Source organism: Carettochelys insculpta, chromosome 1, assembly GCF_033958435.1.
Source record: "Carettochelys insculpta isolate YL-2023 chromosome 1, ASM3395843v1, whole genome shotgun sequence".
Taxonomy (NCBI): domain Eukaryota; kingdom Metazoa; phylum Chordata; order Testudines; family Carettochelyidae; genus Carettochelys; species Carettochelys insculpta.
In genome coordinates, this window is record NC_134137.1 from 243,506,382 (window position 1) to 243,528,503 (window position 22,122).

The 22,122-nt window shown below is 46.7% G+C and overlaps 1 protein-coding gene across 3 annotated transcripts in view; it reads right to left on the minus strand.

Annotated features, from left to right (window-relative positions):
- Positions 1 to 22,122, minus strand: part of ETV6 (ETS variant transcription factor 6) — a 184,128-nt gene that overhangs the window by 38,279 nt on the left and 123,727 nt on the right. The gene's annotated exons all lie outside the window — the stretch shown is intronic.

Genomic DNA, 22,122 nt, shown 5'->3' on the forward strand with positions numbered 1-22,122 from the left:
TAGAATATAATTATGCTGGAAAAACCTCTAGTTTAGATACACTATTGTTTAGTTCCCATTCTTACATGGACATTATGCTGAAGAGTTCCAAAATTTGTCTCTCTTACCAACAGAAGTTGGTCCACTAAATGATATTACCTTACTCATCTTGTGTCTCTAATATCCTGGGACCAACAGGACTATGAAAAAATCGCATACTATATTGTTATAAGCACATTTATACTAATATAGCTGTTTCCTTATATGCAGGGTTGTGTCACTTTATACTGCTATGAATAAAATGATACAAATCTTGAGTATAGACCAAACATAAGTTTGGTCTTTGTATCTCATCTTGCTACCAGTGCAATCAAAGGGAGTTTGGCCATTGGTTTTATTGGGCACAGAGTAAGACCTGGGATAGATGAGATTACAATATCAGTCTTACATACTGTTTTAAAATGGCTTCCTTCCCAGGGAGAAAAGTAGCATAATTTTCAAGCAGCTAGAGAGATAGGCAGGCAGATTATCTCTTATCCAATGGGAGATAAAAGCTTCCGTTCCTTTTCCCCTTATGAGATGACTCATTGTTTGACTTGTTACAATGAGTTATGTAGAAAGGAAAGTGTCATGCTGTGCACAGGAGCATAAAATTTGCCATATCTGATCAGATCTTTGGTACATAGCCCCCGGCAGTGGTTAAAATCTTATGCTTCAGAGTAAGATGAACCACCCTTCCTTACATTGCACCTGGCTGATTGCATGCTGTTGTACATGGGAAGATGTTTCCTTCCTGACATATTATTCTATGAGACTGCTTACCCCAATCTTTGCAAGCATAACTGCAAATCTCCGATAGGGTTATTTTTTAAAAAACCATATGCAGTCCTTCAGCCAGGGTTAAAAAAGAAAGTTATGGGTCTTGAATTCTGGTCCACTTGTACACCAGATTCAGATTCCCAGATCAGCTAATGGGGAAGCCCCGGCAGTAAGTTACATACAGAACTGAATCTGAGTTCGGAGGGGAATTGAGAGTAAGCTTCTGGAGCCACACATGAGCGAGCACACACGTGACTCCCAAAAAGAAGGGGATACTGCTGATTTGAACAACAGTATGCTCTGTCTAATCTTTCTTCATTTGTAATGCACCCCTGAGCATCACAAGCCACTTTTCAAATCGCATGTCATTGCAAGAGGACTTAAGCTCTTATGCCTCACTCAATTTAGTCACCGGTTCGAGTGAGATCCCTGAGGGGGCAAGTCTTTTGCCCATGCTTAGGGGAAGGTCTAGGCAAAGAGAGGTGCATTATGGTCTAAAAAGTGTTGAGACTCAGGTTCATCTTCCTCTCTGGTAGGAGGAATTCCACAGCCATGCAGTGGAAATTACCTGTTTCCAGACCCAGAGCCAGTCAGAGGGAGGGCTAGGAGGGCCCTTTGCCCTTGGCCTCCAGCTCAAAGGGGGCCTCAAATTGAGACACATGTTAACTTTTTGGCATTTGATAAGTTTTGCAACTAGTTTTTATGTACCTCCCTCAATTACTCACACATTTGCACAGAAAAAAATGCTAGACAGTGGGAGTTTGCCTCAGGGGCACCCCACATAGGTTGTGGGGTTTTTTGCATCATCTCTTCCTCGTTAGGGCACAGAAAATTCTACATCTGCGAAGCCTCTAAGGGTACGTCTATATAGTAATCCCTGGAGGTATACGAGGGTCGAGTTCCACGCAACCCTCGCATACCTTGATTTTCGCGTAAGTCGGGGAGATGGGTTGTGGCCCTAGGAGGGGGAGAGGGGATTAAGCCTGGGGTGGGTTAGGGCAGCAGAGGTGGTGGGAGGGTGCAGTTCAGCAGGGTTAAGCCCAGCCAGGGGGTTAGAGTGGGGCTGTGGGTGTGGTGGGTAAGGGGTTGGAGTTGGAACCCCATGTGCCAGGTGGTGTGAGCTGGGGCCGTGAGGGTTGGGGGGGGTTAAACAGGGTGAAGCGGTTGGGGGGGTTAGCTGGGGTTGGGGGTAGAGCCTCAAGCACCTGCTGCAGCTGACAGCTGGCACCCAGCATGTGCCGGGGGGTGGGTGTGAGCTGGGGACAGGGGTGGGGTTGAGCTGGGTAGAGGGGGCTTTGAATGAGGGTGAACAGGGGCAGGGGTGGGTTGTGCCAGCAGGGGGTTAGAGCCCCTGCATGTGCCAGTGGCAGCTGACAGCCGGAGCCCCACATGTGGGGGGTGTGAGCTGGGGCCACAAGGGGGAGGGGTTGAGCTGGGCAGGGGGGTTGAATGGGGGGGTGCACCGTGACCCAGTGGTTGAGTGGGGGGGTTGGAGCCCTGCACGTGGGGGGCGTGAGCCGGGGCCGCAGGGGGGATGAGCCGGGGAGGGGGTGGGTTGAACGGGAGTGCACCAGGGTGGGGTGCTTGAGTGGGAGTGCGGGGTTTGGAGCCCTGCATGCTCTGAGCCAGCCACATAGCGTGGGAGTGAGCTGGAGCTGCACAGGGGTTGGGGGGGTTTGGTCCAGGTCCACAGAGGTTGGGGCCCAGGTGTGCAGGGGGATTGGGGCATGAGGGTTGGAGCTGGGTCCACAGAAGTTGGAGGGGAGCCCCAGGCTTGCAGCTGGAGCCCCCACACTGGGGAGGGGGGAGAGCTGGGGCTGCAGGGGCAGCGAAGCTGGTGGGGGTTGAGCCGGCAAGGGGTTTAACAGGGTGAATCGGTGCAGCTGTCAAGCGGCACCGCTCTGGGAAGGCAAGGGAAGGGGCTCTTATCCTGCCTAGCTGCCCGCAGCTGCGGGAAGTTAGGCAGGCTGACAGCCCAGCAGGTTCACATTGTGCGAAACTCACGTTAAGGCGCGCACCGTGAAGCTGCGTAAAACCAGGGATTACTGTACACTCACTTCTTGCCCCACGTGTAGCACGTAAATATGAGTCACATGCGTAAGTAGGAATTGGGGGTCAGCCACATAAGAGCATGGTCGTGTACTCTGAGACCTTACTGCACTTCCAGGAAGATTCACTGAGAGATGGTGGCCTAAGCCCTGCAATAAGAGGTGAATTGGGATACCGGCAAGAAACACAAGAAGAAAGGTGAGACAGAGGTCCCCGATCCATACTGTGAAAGTAGAGCAATTGTCTATTTATCTTCCACGTCTGTACATAAATGCAAGAAGCGCAGGCATGTTAGCAATAAAAGGCTGGTCAGGGAAGGTGTGGTACTCTTAGTGAATGAGGAAGGTAACCTAGTGACAGATGATGTGGAAAAAGCTGAAGTACTCGATGCTTTTTTGCCTTTGTCTTCACAGGAAAGGTCGTCTCCCAGAACACTGCACTCGGCAGCACAGAATGGGAAGGAGGTGGGCAGCCCTCAGTGGAGAAAGAACAGGTTAAGAACTATTTAGAAAAGTTGGATATACACAAATCCATGGGGCTGGATCAAATGCATCTGAGGGTGCTGAGGGAGATGGTTGATGTGACTGCAGAACCATTGCCCATTATCTTTGAAAACTTGTGCTGACTGGGGGAGGTCCCAGGCAATTGGAAAAAGACAAATGCAGTGCACATCTTTAAAAAGGGGAAGGAGAATCCAGGTAAGTACAGACTGTCAGTCTCATCTCAGTCCCTGGAAAATCCTGGAGGGGATCCTCAAGGAATCCATTTTGAAGCACTTCGAGAGGAAAGTTATTGGGAATTGTAAACATGGATTCACCAAGGCCAATTCATGCCTGACCAGCCTGATTGCCTTCAAGGTAGCTGGCTCTGTGGATATGGGGAAGGTGTTGGACACAATACACCATGACTTTAGCAAAGCTTTTGATACGGTCTCCCACAGTAGCCTTACCAGCAAGTTAAAGAAGTATGGCCCTCCATTCACCTTACAGTCCATAAATGGTCATTTGTAGACTGTAAGGTGGATAGAAAGTTGGCTGGATCAACAGGCTCAACAGACAGTGATAAACAGTTCTATATCTGGCTGGCGGCTGGTATCAAGTGGGGTCCCTAAGAGTTGGTTCTTGGACTGGCTTTGGTCATGATATTTATTAATGACCTGGATGAGTTGCTATGTGGGAGGTCTAGTTTGGTTATTGGGAAAAGCTTTTTCACTAGAAGAGTGATGAAAGTCTGGAATGTGTTACCTAAGGAGGTGCCTGCCGTGGGGGGGAGGGGTGCCTCGCTGGGGGGGGCAAGTGGTTGTAGGCAGGGGGAGGGCTGTGGCAATTGAGTGAATTTGTCTTGGACACCACTGATGGAATGTTTCTTTGCATTTCCCGGCAGCTTCTTCCAGACTACCAAACTACCACCTCACGTATAACACACTTGTTTATTTTTTCTAACCAACATGTATCCCCTCCTTTCCCTCTGTCATTCACAGATTAATAAACTTTAAGGCCAGAATCTGACAGGCTGCACTTGCATCTCATCTTTGAGTCACTGAGACAAAGTTGCTTGGATTGAATGATACTGTACAGAACTTAGATTCAGTGCTTTGTCAAAAATGCTTACCACATATACAGCCATGTCATTAGGGAATGCTGTATTCCAAAGCATTTCCTAGTGTAGTTCTCTACGTTCCAGTGTCTAACTGCTCCTTCCCGCAAGAAAGGTCAAACTTACGTCTTCCTGCAGGAGGAGACTTATTAGGTATGTGCCACAGAAGAATGAGACTGTACTCACTAGAGCAGTGGTTTTCAAACTGTGGTTGGTGGGCCCTTGGGGGTCTCCAGGCTATGTCTAAAATTTCCAAAAGAGTCCACAGCTCCATTCAAAATATTTTAGGAGGTTGCAAATTAAAACTGGTTGAAAACCATTGCTCTAGAGCAATGTTCTGGGTTTTGTTGTAAGGAAATGTGTGTCTGTGGAGCTATGTACTGTACTCTAATGATAACTAAAGCCTGCTCCCCAACAGTCTTTCTTTTCCAACAAAAAATAATTCAGGCTTCTGGAAGTCTGGGAGAGTCTGTAAGATGAAGGCCAAGAACACGATGGCAGAGGCTTCTTATATGCAATTCTGTCCATGCCTGTCTCTCTTGAATTGCAGCCCTGCTACTCTACTCTCTGTGTCTCTACCGCCAGGAAGCCTACACACCTCAAATCCGAGCAATAACCCTCTTTTACTTCCAGTGCTGCCTTGACCCAGTTCTCTACTCCAAAGCTCCACAGGCTTGACATGGAGCACTCCCTGCTGTTTTAATTTTGGACCCCACTCAGCTCTGTCAGTGTACCTCAAACCTGACCTGGAAGAGTTCTAAGCCTCTTATGAACAAAGGCTTCCAATGGTTCTGCTTAGCATGGTGGTTTTGCAGTATGGAAAATGATAATATCAACATGATTTTAATTTGTCGTATTTTGTCATTTGAACTAGTTTCTCCAGCGGTGATAGGCTGGTGGAGTAAACTCCTACATCTCTAAAGCTGACTTCAGTGATTCTCTGTGGGCAGCTACACAGGGCCATTGAATTACAGACAAGTAGAAGCAGATACCCACATTCTGATCTTTATTCATTGCTGGAATTTTGGTAACATGGAAATCCAAGTAGTGGTTTTGATTAGAAATCCAAATATGAAGCAAAATGTACAACTTCTCAACTGCACGTCACCTTCTGGTGATAGCTTGTGGCTTTTGTAAAGAGTACAAGATCTTCTCCATTTTGTGGCATGCCACTATGATAACTGCATGTGATCATTGCATTTTAGAGTTTATAGCACATCCCTTTACAGAGTACATCACAAACTAGAAAATAATTTCTCTTTTCCAGGACCAGATCCCAGAAGCTAGCAGGTGAGTATTTTAAGTTTAACATGGTTTACACTGTTTAGTATTACTGTGTCTGACACACACCTGCGTTAGGTGAGCCAGTGACTAACACAGTTCATTGCTCTGGTATAGACCAGAACAAACCACATTCAGCTTCACTTTGGCAACTGTTGTTCAGACACAGAAATATTTGTTAGTATATGCCCCTCTTGAGTCTACTTCTAGCTCTGACACTGAACCATTTTGCTTCTCTAATTCAACTTTCCCATTGATAAAATGAGGTAATAATATTTACCTCCTACCCATAGAGGTTTTAAGAGAATTAATGTCACTTTGTGGTGTTTTGGGCATATAAAGTGCTGTCAATGACAACAAAACAGGTTAACCACTTCTCCTCCTTGTTCTCCTCCTTGATGTCCCTCCCTCCCTCACTTTCCTGTGGAACAATCTGATTCAAAGCACTTACTGTCCACTGAATGACAGTTCCTTTGCAGTGCTGAATCAATTCACTCCAGAGAGGCTTTTTTGTGGAGGCGAAGATACAGCAGAGTGAGTCAGTGTGAGGCAGGCTCGCGTCACTGAAAGAGCTGCTGACACCTCACGGAAAGCTCCATTCAAAAACAATGCTGCCTTGTAGAGTATCACATATTTGCTGTAGCTCCTCTTTTTTCATATTAAAACTGATCATTTCATGAAGAGAAAAGTATCAAAAGGATGGCTCAAGGGGCTTTCAAGGCAGAGATGAAACCTCTCAAAAAGACACCGGCAATATTAACATTCAGTATCTGCCTTTTCCCATAAGAGGAAAGAACATGTGTTTCACATATATACTGTATGCTGTAAATCACATATTTAGATGTATGTTACATGTGAGTGGGAAGTGTAGTATACAGTGTGAAAAAGGACCTTTTCACATTACTTCCAAGATGAGTCAATCTGTGAAGGCACAAGTTCAATATAAAAATCGTACTCTACTTACACAGCATTCACAAGTGCTCTGCAAGTATTTTTGTTCCGTTTAGGCTGGGAGATTCCATCCTAAGGCCTGACTGCTTTACAGGCAAGGAGAAGAAGGGGGAGGGACGATGGGGGAAAAAGAGACTCCCTGTTCATTCATCCTTTCCAGCGGGCAGATGGAATTGTTTTCCCTCCCACACTGAAAAGTACTTATCACAGTTGGGCAAACAGCAAAGGAACCCGCACATACAAATCAGCAGCTTGGTTTTGTACACCCAGGGATCCAAGCATCATCACACTGGCAGCATCAGGCAGAGAAGCCCTGACTACAGAACGCTACACAACTCACCAGTGGGAAAACTGCACTAGAAATGTTCACAAAAAGCAAATATGTGCTAGCAACTAGTGTGCTCTAAACTGAAGTAGCGGCATCACTGTGTTGTGAGGAAGTTGTGATGTGCTGTATTACTCACATCATATACCACACTCAGGCTACGTCTACACGTGCCCCAAACTTCGAAATGGCCATGCAAATGGCCATTTCGAAGTTTACTAATGAAGCGCTGACATGCATATTCAGCGCTTCATTAGCATGCGGGCGGCAGCGGCGCTTCGAAATTGACGAGCCTTGCAGCCGCGCGGCGCGTCCAGACGGGGCTCCTTTTCGAAAGCACGCCACCTACTTCGAAGTCCCCTTATTCCCGTGAGCTTATGGGAATAAGGGGACTTCGAAGAAGGTGGCGTCCTTTCGAAAAGGAGCCCCGTCTGGACGCGCCACGCGGCGGCAAGGCTCATCAATTTCGAAGCGCCGCTGCCGCCCGCATGCTAATGAAGCGCTGAATATGCATGTCAGCGCTTCATTAGTAAACTTCGAAATGGCCATTTGCATGGCCATTTCGAAGTTTGGGGCACGTGTAGACACAGCCTGCCACAGCAGAGAGAGAGGTGTGTTTGATGCAGGATGGGCAAGAGAGTGGATTTCTTCGTCCATGACTGTCAAGGTATGGGGTCTGCAGGGGCAAACATGGGCTTCAGAGCCAGAAACACTGGTATCTGAAGGTACATCTGCACTTACTAGGAGATCAGCTCACTCAGGATTGATCTTCTGGGGTTTGATGTTGTGCACCTAGTGGGGATGTGAGAAATTGAACTATCACGCATCGAGAGTCCACCCCAGAACTTCTCATTCTGGTGAGGAGTAAGGTTGGTCAATGGGAGAGTTTCTCTCATCGGCCTCCCTCAGTGAGGATGGCCAGATAAATCGATCATAGATATATCGATTCCAACTATGCAATTGCCATAGCTGGAATTGAGTATCTAGGATTGACTTTAAGGTCTAGTGTAGACCTGCCGTAATTCAGGCTCTGCCACTGAATCAGTGTATGATTATGGGAAGTCACTTCACCTTTCCATTTCCTCATCTGTGGAGAGGTGTGGGCATGAATATAGAGAGCTCTAAAGAGGATTTATTAGAGCCCTGAATAGAGAGTCACAAAGCAGAAGACTAGAAGGGACTGTCGGACCATTTAGTTTGACCTCCTGAACGTCACAGACCACCTGCACACTAAACCCAGCAGCCAATGTGAGACCAAAATATTCCAGCCAGCCAGAGACTGGACTGCTCAGGGCCACAGGCAGAGAATAGGAAGGTCCGAGGTGCGCCCATGTGTGAGGCCTATGCAACGAATGGCCTTAAGGAAATGACTAAATGAGATACACCCATATAATCCTGGGAACTGACCTACACCCGTGTGCTACAGAGGAAGGCATAACGCTCCTCAGGTCAGTCTCACTAGGGGAAGTGGGGCAGAAGGGGAAATTCCCCCCCAACCCATGTATGTCAATTGGTTAGACCCTGAGCAGGTGAACAAGAACAAGCAAACTAAGCACCAGAGAGACAAAATACTTGGTGCAGCCTCAGCGCCCTGGTCCCATGTCCCATCTCCAGCCATGACCATGCCAGAGGCTTCAGGGGAAGGAGATCAAAAAATAAAATGCTGTAAAAATGTTAAGTATGACTACCACTTATTGTTCTGCTATGATTACTCCCTCTTTTCCTCCAACTTGCCAGAGCTCAGACGAGCAATGAAGATCCCAGGCCCTGCTCTTGAATTAGAAAGCACAAACCCAGGACTAGCAACAGACTTCGTCCAGCCCCCGGCAGTGTGTTTGTGTGTGTGTGTGTGTGTTGGGGTGGTGAGAGGGGGCTCAGCTCCAGCCACTGGAAGAGGCAGGGCCTTGGGCAGAAGGGGCAGGGTCAGGAGCTCAGCTTCCCCAGCCAGCCCTCAGTGCCACCTAGATCACACTGCACAGGGCACCACTGGCAATTTAAAGGGCCCGGGTGTCTGGCTGCTGCTGCGGTAGCAGCAGTGGTGGCTTGGAGCCCCAAGACTTTTTAAATCACTGGGCCGGGGGCAATCGCCCACTTTGTCCACCCACCCCACCCTCTGCCCCCATTGGCAGCCCTACCCAAACCACATAGAGCTGTCCAATGGAGATGGCTGGAGATGTGCGTATTAACTTGCATCACACTAATTGTGTGGAAGGGGTTATACCTTGAATCACAAATCGAGTGCCAGAGTGAGGAATCCATCCCTCCTGAAACTGGAACTGAACCCTGCCCATTCAAAACAACAGCCCTGGCATTCTTGCTACTAGGAGTCCAGTGACACGATGTTGTCCCAGCCGGCGTGAGTACTGGCGGTCAGCAGGCATCCAAGACAGTGTGTGTGTTCCAGGGAATTTCTCATACTCCCAACGCTCGGAGACGAAGTGGAGGAGGATGAAGGAGGTTGCGGTAAGAGACACGGACAGATGGACTAGTAACATGCCTGCCTACCTGGAGATAAGCAGGCAGCAGAGCAAATTAGTTGGGATTGCTGTGTGTGATGCCTACTTCCTGTTGGCCCACCTACTGTAAGTGTCCCGAGAAGGCTAGAGGGCTGTGAATTGTGACTCCCAAGCTGCCTGCTCTTGACAAGTGTCACCTGAACACGGCCAGAGCTGCTGCTGGCAGGCAAGTAGTGTTCCTGTCTCTCGAATGGAAAGCCGGCCCTGCAGGCGGGGGGCCAGCTAATAGGTGGGGTAACATGGCAACAAATACCACCCAAATACCAACACCTCAGAGTAAAACATGCATAGCCCACCTTCAACTCAGGGCAGGCCAACCATGCTCCAGAGAGAATTAATAGGGGGTGAGCATTGATTGGTGGAGGGGAAATTGACTGAGAACTGAGTCTGGTGGGGGAGAGCAAACAGGATGAGGAAGGAGCTATATAGTGGAAGAAGACACTGGATGGGGAATGAAGGCCTGCTAGGGTGGGGAGCGAAGGGACCAGCACACCTTTCCCAAACAAGCCTTGTGTATTGTAAAAGAATGTTGTAAAACTGGCTTTAATTATGAGGTTAGGGCTACAGAATCCCCCTGAGTCCTGGCAGAACTCTAGCAGCTGTAGAATAACAGCAAAGGCCAGCCACTTGAAATTCAAGAAGGGGCTCAGAGACCCTTTGCAACGGGAAATGGGACTAAAGAAAAGGACGGAGGGCAACTAAATTCCTTTCACCCCTGAACACAAGTACATAGCGTGCTTTATGCACACAATCTACTTGTAGCCCCACGTGCACCATGCATGCTGCATTTTTCTGTGCAAGCGCTAGAGAAATTAACATGAGGTAGAATTCTGCAGATCACACAGATAAGTAATACGAGCTTTAATTTGTGCCCAAGGGCTTATTTCAGCTCCCTATGACAAGCTTTTAATTTCTCACTAAGAGTACTGGCTGTCGGAGACCCTGCAAACGCCAGACATCCTGGTCTGTAGGCTACCCTGCCACATAATAAAATAATAATAAATAGATCAAACTGTTTTTCTAATGCAGCCTACGGAGAACCTGCTAGAAAGGTATTGATTGGAAAATGCTTGAGTAGAATGACGAGGCTCTGAGCTCTGGTACAGGGAAATAAATCTTTCCAACTCCCCACACCCTGTGCCAAATGCAGCTTCCTGGAAGCTGCCATGGCCCTTTCTGGAACTGAAGTGAAAATCCCATGTTCCATCACCTCTGCTGACCTGCTGACAGTACACATGGTTTGCATTTGCTGATCAAATGCACAAGCAGGAATCTAAATTAGCTTGCCAGGCTGAGATAGCTTAGTGATTAATGAGGGCAGATGAAGTCACCAATAATAATAATAAAAAAAAACCCTGAAATGTGGGGGAGAGGGGAGGAGGGGAGAAAAGAGAGAGAGGCCACACTCTCCAAAATTAAACGAGGGACATGGCCCTTCTCCTTCTATAGCTGAACTTCTGTTAGATCACACCAAACAAACCCCATCTACAAAATAACCGCACAATTGCATGCTACTCTTCTAAATAAAATAATGGAGTAATCAGCCCCCAAAACAATGCAGGACAAACCCTGAAGTGCTTACTTGAAAGGATTCTGATATCCACAGGCAATATGCGTGGTGGGAGAGGTATACAGAGTCAAATCCCCCTCCCCCCAAAACGTGCAGTTTGGCTTGTATTGAGCATGCTCATGTGGCTCAGTAACATCTGCTGATGACACTGCCTTCACCCTTCTCCCCCATTACTGGCAGCATGGGTCATCCCTGCTGATATCAGTTAGGACAGTGAGTGCAAATCTAGAGTGATTCACTGTAGTCAAGGGGGGTGCACCATTATAGCTGAGATCAGTCTTTTGCCCACAGTTTTTATTTCTTCCGCTAACTTCACTGGGAGTTTGCCTAAGTCAGGACTGAGTAAAACCAGAGTAAAGTGTGCACATGAGGACTTAGGGCTGGTCTACACTACAGGGGAAGGTCGAATTACAGCACACAATTTCAACTGTTAATTATATAGCTAGAGTAGACATACGTCAATTCAGGCGTCTGCGCTGTCTCCCAAAAGGGAGGTTGATGGTAGCCTGTGCTCCAGTCGAGCTCCCTTACTCTTCATGAGAGGCAGGAGTACCACAGTCAACAGAAGTGCCCTCTAAGTTCGAGTGAGCGCACCCCCACGAGGTCCACTAACTCAAACTCCAGAAGATCCACTGCAGCAGAGTCGATCTCCCCTGTAGTGAAGATGTAACCTTAGCCCCGAAGTAGCTGTACTGCTATGAGCTGCAGCATTTTTTGATCACTCTTGTAGAATATTATAACACTTAGAGAAAGCCTGAAGATTAATTAATTAATTACAGCAATGATTTTATCTTCAGGCAGCTGAAGATTGTCACGCTCCCCCACAGTGCATATTTGTTAAGTATGGATTCAGCTCTATCCTGTCTCTAAGTTGCATACGTATGTAAAAAGCTTTCATCATCACCACCATCATTCACAGTGATCTACTGAGGTCATATGCAGCAAAGCGCCCATGTCAGCTGTTCAGGGCTCTGCATGGAGCAATTATCAACTGCAGAAGCTAGCAGTCAGAGCAGTAGCGAAAGGACCTACTAACGCCCCAAGAACTCGTTAAAGAGCTGTGGTCAAAGAGTTTTTAAAAGCCCTTTTCATCCCACCAGTTCCCTTTTCTCCCCTCTGCACTGTAATGCCCTCTTAGGCCATGTCCATGCTACAGCTTGTGCCAGAAAAACTCATGTCACTCAATGGTGTGAAACAAACACACCCCACACACGACATTAGTTTTGCTGGCATAAGTGTTAGTGCACGCAGCATTGTGTTAGCTAGAGATCTTTTCCCCCTAGCACAGAGAGGCCACGTGAGCGATCACACAGCAGTGCTACTGTAAAGTCTTTAGTGCAGACATAGCCTTCGGCTTTGTCTACACTGCCAGCCAAACTTTTGTCAGTCTGCCGGTGTGAAAAAACACCCTCCTGACCAGCATAATTTTCACCAACAAAAGCGCTGGGGTGGACAGAGCTATGTCAGCAGGAGAGATGTCACCACACATTGGGGGTGGTTTAATCACGCTGGCAGGAAATCTCTCTCTTGCCAGCAGAGAGCGGCTAGGAGTCAGATCTTACAGCGGCACAGCTGCAGCAAACAGCTGACCCACTGGAAGGTCCCTCATGTAGACATAGCCTTAGACGACTAAAACTATTGTTTCTTCCAGGGGAGGATTAAGGCAGGACCCTCACATTTGGACACCACATTCAGAGAAAGCGAGTAGCAGTATTCAGACACAGCAGCACAGAAGGAACATTAGGTAGACACGAAGAAGCAGTTTAACTGGTGCAGTGACTATAAGTCAACCTAACTTAAATCAGCTTAATTGTGTGGTGTAGACATCCCCTGAGAAACGCAGAGTATTAGACGTAGCTGCTACTGCTACCATTAAAGAAGATTATTAATAATAATATTTGCATTTATACTCACTGTGGTGTCTCTCAACACATGAGCACTTACACTGTTATGTCCATTGTATAGGTGTGAGGCACAAAAAGATTGTGGACCCACTGAAGGTCACTCCCCAAATAAGTTGCATGTCAGGAGCAGAATCTAGAGACTAGATTGCTCTCTGGTTTACTCCAGAGTTCCTTCCCACGTGCACCAACATACGTAAGACTGGAACTTGTTCATTTCACTGTTAACTCCTCTTCCTCCTTTCCCTTTACCTCCATCTGTTTGTTTCATTCAAGGCAAGAACTGTGCATTTGCTGGGGGCAGGGACTGTCTATCATCCATGTACCTGATTAGCACAATGGGTCCCTGATCTCGGACTGGAGTCTTGAAGAGCTACTGCGCTATAGACAGACAGACAGACAGACAGACAGAGAATCTGAGTACCATACTGTAAACCCAGTCTCCCACTCGCTCGCCTGTCATTTTATAGGAGTTCCTCCCATTTTGAAGATCTTATTCCAGCTCAGATGAGGTACAATGGTGTGGAATCAGAAGTTCTGGTGTTATGTTGCCATTCACACAACATATCAGAAGGATCTAAAAATCAAGGGAAATGTTGCTTTGATAATAAATCAGGTTGTACTTTTGGCACTGTTGGCAATTTATCACTTGACCTGACATCCTTGTGGTCACTGTGATCTTTCCAGTTGCTGTAGACACAAAGGAGATCTCATTGATTAGAAAGAGGCACCAGGAAGTGATTTTCATAATTCTGAACTGGCGGAAGTTTTCAAGCCTCAGACTTTCATAATCTGGCAAAGTGTCAGCAGCTATGGTACACTGGCACATTGCAACCTCCTTGTGCTAAGGAGCTGCCTTCTTTTCCCAAGGATATTTCTTCCTCAGAAGCCTAGACCATGGCCAGAAGTTCCTTGGGTTTCTTTGTCTTAAGGAATTTTGGCTAGATTTCCGGTTCCTAACTCAGCCGTGACTGTGAAAAAAAAATCAGCTTGTTTTCCAGGCTGTTTCCATGGAACATGAAACTGATTTTATCACAGAAGAGTCCACTGTGAGACAACAAGAAGTTTGCTCACTTCCTCAGCATCTGGGGTCCTAAAATTCTGAGTCATGGCCACATTCACTCTGCTACTGTAAAAGCAGAACTTGGCAAGGCAGCCAGGTTCATGGCTCTGTTTGCCTGGAAACATTAACTAAAGCAGCACACAGAAAGTTTCACTTACATTCAGGGTGAAGACTTGGAGCACCCTTGACCCGAAGGATTTTTCACTGCCTGACTTGTTTTGTGTTCCAGCATTTTCTGCTGGATTACTAATCCAGGAGGCTGTAAAAGCCTGCCACACTGGATCAATGTATGAGTTCCTCTCTCTCCTTCACGCAAAGGCCAGCCACTCAGTTGACTTTAAACATTAACCCCTTGAATACCACTCTGCAAAGGGTATAAATTGCAGCTCCAGGGATTGCGTTGTGGCTCAGCTTTTCTCCCATGTCATGAGATACACAGGGAAAAGAGCCACTGCCAACATGCAAAACTATCTTCACTCCAACATGCTTCAAGTCAAGGGTAAAAGATCTAGTCTCTGCCTAGTTTCTGAGGGGCTCCTTACTGAACTAAATCCCCATTGCTTTGATTAGCAAGTAATCACTCCTCCAAGGGAGCACAGCCTAGCAGCAGGGTCAAGGGCTCAAAATAATCTCTGGGACTGCTCCAGTTAAACCCTTTCCTCATGTGGTATTACAGAGGACATCCCAAACTGCCCATTCAACCCAGCAGAGGAGTAATTCAGTCACACTTCTGACATTTCCCACATTCTGAATCACTTGGCCCCATCCCCTGCTGCACCCCAAACACCTCCTCCACCGGCCCCAGCTCAGAACCCGCACTCCCAGCCAGCGCCTTCACACCCTCCTGCACCCCAGCTCAGAATGTGGGAAGGGCTGTGAGCTGAGGTGGGGACTGAGGTGTGTGAGAGTTGAAGGCACAGGGGTGGGGCCAGAGAGGAGGGGTTCAAGGTGTGGGAAGGGGATCTGGGATGGGGCAAAGGAGTGGGATTCTGGGGGCTGAGGTGGGGCTGGGGATGAAGGGTTTGGGGTGCCGCAGGGGGCTGTGGGTCAGGGAGGGCAGGGCTGTGTCAGGCTTATCTCGGGCAGTTCCCCATCAGTGGTGCAGCAAGGCTAATGCAATCTCCCTGTCTGTCCTGGCTCCTCACTGCTCCCTGGAAGCAGCTAGCGGGGTCAGTGCCTAGGTGAGGAGAAGTGTTAGGAGGTTCCGTGGGCTACTCTCACCCACAGCCCCTTCCCTGCTCCCTCTGGCTGGGTCCCAACCAAAGAAAAGGCAGAGATGGTGCTTGGGGTGGAAGCAGCATGTGAAGCTCCATGCCTCCCTCTCTCCACCCCCCAGCCTATGGCTACTTCCCAAGTGCAGCGCAGTGCCAGGACAGGTGGGGAGCCGTCTGCCTAAGTCCTGCAGCACCACCAGCCGGACTCTGAATGGCCTGGTCTGTCAGGGTTAACCGGAATTCCCTTTCGACTGGGCTTTCCGGTCGAAAACTGGGCACCTGGTCACCCTACTGTAAATGGGACAACAAGAAAAATTAAAAGCAAAAAAACAAACCCAACCACTGTTATTGTGTCATTCCAGAACCACAAGTGTTTTGGTCTTGCTGCTGTCACTGAGAGACAGACCTGAGAGGCTCGCTCCCAGAAAGAAAAAGAGAAAATTTTTCCCAAGTCAACAACACAACATCTATTTCAGCGAATAATCACAACACACACTTTCAGCCCAGGATCAAGCTGTGAATTGAAAGCAAAACAGAGGCTTAGCTAATTCACAAAAACACTCTCTGCCTCACCCTAGTTTTCACACTACTTATACAGTTACTGGGTTGTGACTGATGTCACATATTATTACAACTTTATCACTTTCCTTTATTATTCATATTATTTTACTGCCTAGGGACTTTGACTGAGATTAGGGCCCCATTGTGTCAGGCACTGTAAAATTTAGTGTGAGAGACAGTCTCTGCCCTGACAAAATTACAGTCAAAGCTAGCAAAGCAGACAAATGGTTGGGAGGAAAGGATCTCACATTCAAAGCAGAGTGAAAAACATCATGGTCTGCAAAGCACACTAAGGTCCATTTATTAGCATCTTGTGTTGTCAGATGTGATTCCAACTAAACTAATATAGGTGATCAAAAATCCATGAAAAAATTATGAAAATGTACTTGAAAATTTTTTTTCATCATAAAATTAGCTTTGCTAATTTGGGCAAATTTCAACCAGCTCTATAAACTACTCTTGTCAAAATAAACAAGGCACATTGTGTGATGCAGGAACTAAGATTTATAAGCATATTTGCTCACCCACCAGCTTATTCACAAAACTCAATAATCCACATCAGGATGCACTCATGAATGCAAATTAGTGTGTCTCAAGCTTTATTACTAAGTCATATTTCTCACACTTCTTCAAATCATCCAAACCTGCTTGATCTACATTCACTCAAAATTGATCCCAAATCCCCACATTGAATAAAAAATAATAATAATAATAGTTGTGCACAAGAAACAGCTGAAAAACACACCATTTGGATGCATGGCTTGTCCCACTTTTTAACACTTGACTGGATTAGGATAACCTTGCTCCAGTATCATTTACTCCTGCGGCCAGTATGGCTCCATCAACAAAGAATGCTATGTCAGAAGCTACGCAGCTGTGGAAGCTGTTTTCTCCACCAGTCACTGATATCGAGAGCAACTTTTAGAGATGCTTTTCTGTGGTAAAGCAAAAAAAGTCCAAAGGGCTTGGTGACTGAGGTGCAGTATGGAAAAAAGAAGAGACTTGCAAAATTCAGACTTGCATGCAGTTGCTCCACTAAAAACTCTCACACATACTTCTCCACTCCCACTCTGTGGCCCAAAATTACCTGAATTACCCACTGGGAGAAGTAAAAAAACAAATCGACAGGGCCAGACGAATATCCAGAAACCAACTACTCCACAATAGGCCCAAAACAGCCAATCACAGAACACCACTTGTCATTGCCTATAGCTCCCAACTCAAACCACTACAATGCATCATTAAAGACCTACAACCTATCCTAAATCATGATGCCACACACCAGAAGGCCCTAGATGACAGGTCTGTTCTTTCCTACAGACAACCTCCCAACCGTATGAGGATTCTCACTAGCAACCACAGGCTATACCTCAATAATAGTAATCCTGGAACTTTTCCTTGCAAGAAACCCCATTGTCAACTTTGTCCAATATCTATTCTGGAGATACCATCCCTAGATCTAACCACGTTAATTACAGAATCATGGGCACATTCTCCTGTTCCTCAACTAACATCATATGTGCCATCATTTGCCAACAATGCCCACACACCATGTATATAGGACAGACTGCAAACGCTCTTCAACAAAGAATTAATGGACATAGAACAGACATCAAAAATCTCCAAATACACAAACCTGTCAGCCAGCACTTTAATGGAGTGGGGCATTCTGTTAAAGATCTGAAAGTTTGTGTTCTACTGAAAATGGACTTTGACAACCATCTATAGAGGGAATGCTCAGAACTAACATTCATATTCAAATTCGACACATTAACACATGGTTTGAACAGGGACAGCAATTACCTGGCCTATTATAAGGACTCTTTTACATAATCTGATGTTTTATCTAACTCTCATCTCCCCCTCCCGCACACTCCACCATCCCTCTGCTTTTCTGATTTGCCAACCTTGATAACAATTTTTTTGATTTGTCAACCTTGATAACATTTTTGGACCTCTGTGCTTTATATATTGAGTCTGTTCTTGTAAGGCCATGACCTGAAGAAGTGGGTCTGTCCCACGAAAGCTCACCACCTAATAAATTATTTTGTTAGTCTTTGAAGTGCTACATGACTGCTTTTTTGTTCCGTGGGCCAAAGTGAGTGAGTTTGTGGTTTGTTTGTGTGTGTGTGTGTATGACAGAGAGAGAGAGAGAGCGAGAGAGAGGGGTGGTGGACAGGGGAAATGAGAGAGAAAAAAATGGTTAGGGAGGATACTAAAAAGTCCAGGAGTCAGCAACCTTTCTGAAGTGCAGCACCGAAATTTGACTTTGGACCTCTTTGTATGGTCCGAGTGCCCATGACACTTCTTAAAGTCACTAATAGTCCTGCTTACAATGGCTTCATTAACAAATAATTAAGATACAGAGTGTTATTGTTTAGGTGGTGGTTGGTAGCATTAGCTGTTCTTTTGTTAATCCACAGACAGCATGGCTTTGAGCAAGCTCCCTCCTGCATGAGGGAGGTGGGGTGGAACTGAGCTCCTTCCTTGTGTGCCAATGAAAATCAGCTCGTGTGCCACTCTTGCTGACCCTACTATAGTCTTTCATAGGTGGGGAGGGACAGAACAAGAGAGAGGAGGAGGACGTAATAGTGGATACCCTCGGATCCCACTTCTCAGTGTGCTCTGTCTGCATTGTTCTTCACTAATTTCAGGCTCTACATGTTGGAAGCTATGCTAATGTTTATGCAGGGCAAAGAATCAACGCATAGCTACTTGAAATGGAAGTCCTTTCATTTTTTTCTAAGAATTTGAAAATGAGAGACCCTCTTCTTGGAAAACATTGCTTGGGTTTCTCAAATGATAGGGGTCCTCTGGCTTTGCACTGACACCATGCACAAAGTTGCCACTCTGCACAATGCTGTCAATCCAAAAGCAGAGGTTTCATCAGCAAGTTCATGCAAAATGATGTTGTAAATTGGGGAAAGAAGTGGGGAAAGAAAAATCCCCAGGAAATACTGCAAATCACAAGTTATAAGTTGAATCCAGCTCTGATGGGTAATGAACTTGGAGCACACAGATTTCCAGTCGGTCATACTGGCAGTGACCTCAGCAGGGTTTCACCTTCCTCTGCAGGATATGAGTGCCGGTCACTTACAAAGATTATAAGGGTGTACCTCGCATAATCATTTCCCTGCCGTTGCTTGGGCCTAGGCTCTGGTGCACCTCCTGTGGCATATTATAGTCTAGTTGCTTTGGTGCTTTGGGCTCATTTTAGTTTGGAGATTTGGAGTGTTGGGAGGTGTTTGGTGGTCCCTTCTGGCCTTAAATTCTATGACTCTGTCATTTAAATATGGTATATAAATTATGTACAGGTTGGACCGCTTTAGTCTGGCACCCTCAGGACCTCACTGGCGCTGGATGAGAGAATTTGCCAGAGTACGGGGAAGTCAGTTTTGTCTTGCAGCATTACCAGCACTTCCACTGCTTACTGGGCTCTTAGAACATGTTTAGAGGTAAATTACAGCTAAATAACATCTCAGAACGCTGAGAACCAGGACTGGTGGCTATAAAGAAACTTTATGGGACCATGGGAAACTTGACCACATACAGGATAAGTGGACTTCCAGGTGGCTAAAGCCATGTCAGATTATGGATGTTGCGAGATAAGAGAGTTCTGAATTACAGAGTTTCAACTTGTACATGTCTATATACCAGTTTGTGTCGTTACAGGTCAGTTCTGAAGAAATGATGCAACATCAGAAGAGACACAAACCCTCATGCACACAAGCCAAAAGCTCCTGCACTTAAACTAATGGAGGTTAGGATGGAAATGTTTTCACAGGGTGATTCTATAACTATGTACTGGAGAATTTCCTACTGTTTCTTCTAAAACAGCTGGTAATGATCACTGGCCTGATTGAATATACTAATTGTTCTCCTCCCAAACAAGGCTTAATTTGACAGAAGAGGTGCAGGGAAAGGGACTGTACTAGATGACCTTTCAGAAGTCCCTTCCAGTCCAACATTTCTATGCTTCTAATTAACACTCCCAAGGGACACTATGATGATCTTTAAACAGCATATTGTTTTGTTACTTTCTTGCTTGGAACTTTTTCTGAATTTCTTTCCTCCTCCCCCACGGTCACTGAGATATGTGTGTGTAAAGAGAAGATTCCTCTTGTCTGATCAGCCTCACCCATATTCATTTAGTGCTGTCACAGTCATGCTTTTGCAACTCTGCTGACGGAATCAGGTAGGAGGAGGAGGAGGAGGTTGGTTTGGCAAGAGGATCTTTTGTCTGTGCGCAAAACCATGGTCGAATCAGTTATGACGGAGAAGGAAAACAGGACTGAGCAGGGGGCATTTTATAAATAAACAGAGAGGCTTGTCTCTCCCCTAATTGTGGCTGTGATTTGCAAGAACTGAAGATGCTGTTTCTATACAATTTTGTTGATAGCAACGACGAAGGGAAGGGGAAGAATCTGGAAAAGAAGTAATACAGAAGCAAAAGTGTTTCTAAACTCAAAGGGCCAAATTCAGCACCGGCTTAATCCCAGTGTCTTGCACACTGGGCTTAATGGTGTTGGATCACTGAGGGCAAACTGGCACAGAATTTAGTCCAAAGATTTCTGTTATGCAGCAGCTTTTTTTGAGTTGTGGTTTGTTAAAAATGCAGATATTTCTTATCAGGTTCACAGGCTTTTTTGCTTGAGAAGGCAGGTGCAGAGTCGACCCTGACTTGGACTGAGAGGACGTGGCTCCTCCAGGTCAAACTTTCTACATGTTGCACCTCTCAAATCCAATACTCTCTCATCAGGCAACATCTGTGATCTGACAGGACCATGGATGCTGCCAGACAAGGGACTACTGGGCCACTGCAGGAGCCCCAGCAGAGCTAGGAAGAGACCTTGCCTGCCCTGTGGCAGTGCTGGGCCAGAGCCAAAGCCTCCTGGAAACCCCAGGGCAGCATTCTGGGTGCAGAAGACCTGGACCTTCCCTTGTCTGGCAAATTGTCTTGTTCAGGACCTGGCAGGTCCTAAGCATGCTGGATAAGGGAGGTGCAACCTGTTGTTCTCCCTTGTGCTAAGCACTGAGATGCTGGCTGGCTTTTGGGGGCCTGGGGAGAGAGGGGAATGAGCCTGCATTTTTGTATATCCTGGATCTCAGAAGGTAGTGGAAACTCCTTTAAGATTCGCAGACTTTGGTAGCAAGAGAAAGGCACCTTCGCCTCTGACCCACTACCCTCTGTTGTCTTTGAGTTGTGTCATGGCGCACATGGGGAGGTGCTCTGTCACCACCTCCTTCTAGGGATGATCCTAAGCTACTTGTCAGCCCCACCCCCAAATGCTAATATGTGAGCCCTCTCCCTTTTCTACCTCTTCCTCATTGACTCTTTCAGCCTCTGCCTGAATCCTGACCTTCCATCTACTTCCCTGAGCTAGCCCTATGAACATTCACTCTCTCTCTTCCAGTCTGTGGGCCTGTCAGTGTTGCCTTGAACTGTGAGGGTGTGAATAGCAGTGCTCTCCCATGAGCTGCACTGTCACTGTCTCGTGTGGACACTGAAGGTGTAAATTAAAATGTTGCTGGTGCATTTTTGAATAACCCTCTTTGAAGAAGGCTGCGTGAATGCAAACTGGGAACCATTTTGTCTGTGACCGCAGCCTAGTCACAGGGGACTTGCGGCACAGCAATTGGATACGCACTGTTACTCACACCCCTGGGGTCCAAACTGTGGGACAATGTAGACAAGCCTGAAGTCTCTCTTCCTGTCTGTCCTATGTGAGCCACTGGGGTCCTTACTTCGTGTGCCGTCCGTTTTCAGGGTGCCAAATGGCACAACGATGAATGAGAACACCTGCTTGAACACCTTGTAACTCCTAGCTTAATCATACCTCTGATACAACCGCCCTTTGAGCTCCTGGAACAGACTCTGAGCATACCTGAGCCCTTCTGCAAATTTTACTTGGTACCCCTCTCCCAGCTGTGCCCCCATAAGTATCCAGACAACATGGGCACGCCAAATACCAGCTACGAAAATCCCCTGAGCTCTCAACTGCTAACTGAACCCATAGACAGACTCTTCCTCGACAATTTACATCTGTGCAAGCTGTTGAAAATCGGTTTTAGGGCCTGCATAAATTATAAATAAATTTAATATCCTTCATATCACCGTTACACTTGACAGGGTGAGGGAAAGACACCGCCAAGGGGACCTAATCAATAGTAAATAAACATCTAGAGGAAAAGAATCATACGGCAGCCTTTCAAGGGAACGTGGGCCTACTAGGGTATCGAGTCAAACTGTCAGGGATTTTCAACATCCCCTGGGCATAATCGTCCCCATGGGCCAGG